Below are 2011 nucleotides of genomic sequence, written 5' to 3' on the forward strand. Positions count from 1 at the left end.
GTCCAGGGTCGGGTCAAGGTCAGTTAGGGGGTGTACAAGCGGGGTACTCTTCCCTGTCCAGGGCCCGTGGTGATTCGTCCGTGGTACCTGCAATGGGGGAAGAGAGAAAGGGAGGGGCACGTATAAGGTCATATGAGAAACGGGCAAGCAGATACATTCGAGTTTCAAATGCGTTACATTGCCACTTTTGAATGTTCCCGCCATCTAGGTATCAACCAATCAGAATGGGGATGACGCCGCGAGTCGCGTGATCGCACCTGCTGACTCGGTGTCGGAGGTCACATATCGCTTATATCAGCGGCCCTAAGCTATGTAGGATTTTTGATTGAACTGAAGTGTTGTTCGAGACACGTCTCAACATCTGAGACATCCACCAAGAGTACACCAAAAAGATATTTGCCACTACAGTTTTATGGAATAGACGGATGGGATCAAGTTCTGTACACAAACGAACGAGCGCATAAGTCCCCTGCTACGGTGCGGACCCAACGACTCCTAGCGCAGAGAAAAGATCAGAAATTTGAATGAGAGCTTTTTCTGCCCAAAAAGGACGTACGGCGGGAGGAACGTCGATATATGTAGTAGAGCACACAAAGTACACTCCGCCACACCTTGAGATACGTGGTGTTTTAAAAAATGTCCAAGCAGGCGTACAGTTCCATGAAAAATCAATGCTCAAATTTTCATACGGTGGTTTGGCTCCAGCGAAGACACTTATAGGGGATCCTTTCGAAAACATAGAACTACCAGCCTCCCGCTGTGCTCCGTCCGAAGCGGCTATTCTGTTTGTGGATTCAGTCCTTTGTGACCCCGATAGCCAAAGCTTCAAATATGACAACGTACTCCCTGAAACTCCCACGCGCATCTAGTTTGCCGCTTTGATCGCAGCCAAACTGGGGGCTTTTACAAGCACAAAAACGAAGCGATCGCGATCGTACAAGCCACGTAAACCTCGTCCAGGCGGGAAGCTGCCCGCTGAATCTAAAGTTCAACCATATGCGAAAAGAAACCTTGTGTTGTGCGGCCAAAATCAATGCTCGCTTTTGGTTGAATCCAACACGGAAGCTAACCTACAGGATGCCAAAGAATTTCCTTGGCCACCAGATCGCATCCGGAAGTCAAAAGGATCAAACAAAAGCTATTCGCCGCAAACCGTCCAGCAATGATGAGTCAAGGAGACCAGAATATGGCATTCCACACGCTACAAATAGCAGCGGTCAAAATTTTCGTCTAGGGGGTAAGGAACGCGTGCCCCCCCCCCCCCCCGCCAAAAGGGGCGGGGGAAACACGGGGGACAGCGCTCTGGCATTCCACACGCTACAAATAGCAGCGGTCAAAATTTTCGTCTAGGGGGTAAGGAACGCGTGCCCCCCCCCAAGACAAAAGGGCCGGAGCAAACCGGAGTGCAAGCTAACGACCCTCTACACAGATAAACAGGAGACGCTGGATGCATCAAGAGGAGAAGCGGACGAGTGAGACGCAGAGCTCGAGGTAGCTCAGTGGTTGACGTGCGAACTCACTTATCAAAGGTTCCACGTTTCGAGCTTAACCTCAGCATCTCGATTACTCCATTCTAGGCTAGGACAACCTGGTACTATCTTGGCCATCGAGCATCCTCCAGGCAGCATGGCAGCTATGCACCGACGGGGTATTACGGCTGAACGACTTATTTTTAGAGGCCCCCCTCGGAACCTTGGAATGAAAGCAGTAGTGGAGTGATTAAGCCTGCTGAAATTTGGCGGCCCAACACTCTGCTCCAATACCTGACGGTAAGAATTAGTGTTGAAGTATTTGTTTGCAAAACTTCTCACCCTTTCCAACAAGTTTCCCCAACTCCCCGTCCATATTCCAACTTACGGAAACCTGTTTCATTACAGACGTCCATGACGTGACAGAAAGCAATTCAATCCCCCCCCCGGTGGCTACAGGCCTATTAACCCCACTTGCATACCGTCCAAGGTGATGGAACGCATTCTGAAGCGGGTCAGCGCTTCAGGTATCCCCAGCGCAA

This window comes from Opisthorchis viverrini (genome assembly GCF_000715545.1).
Source record: "Opisthorchis viverrini unplaced genomic scaffold opera_v5_426, whole genome shotgun sequence".
Lineage (NCBI taxonomy): Eukaryota > Metazoa > Platyhelminthes > Trematoda > Opisthorchiida > Opisthorchiidae > Opisthorchis > Opisthorchis viverrini.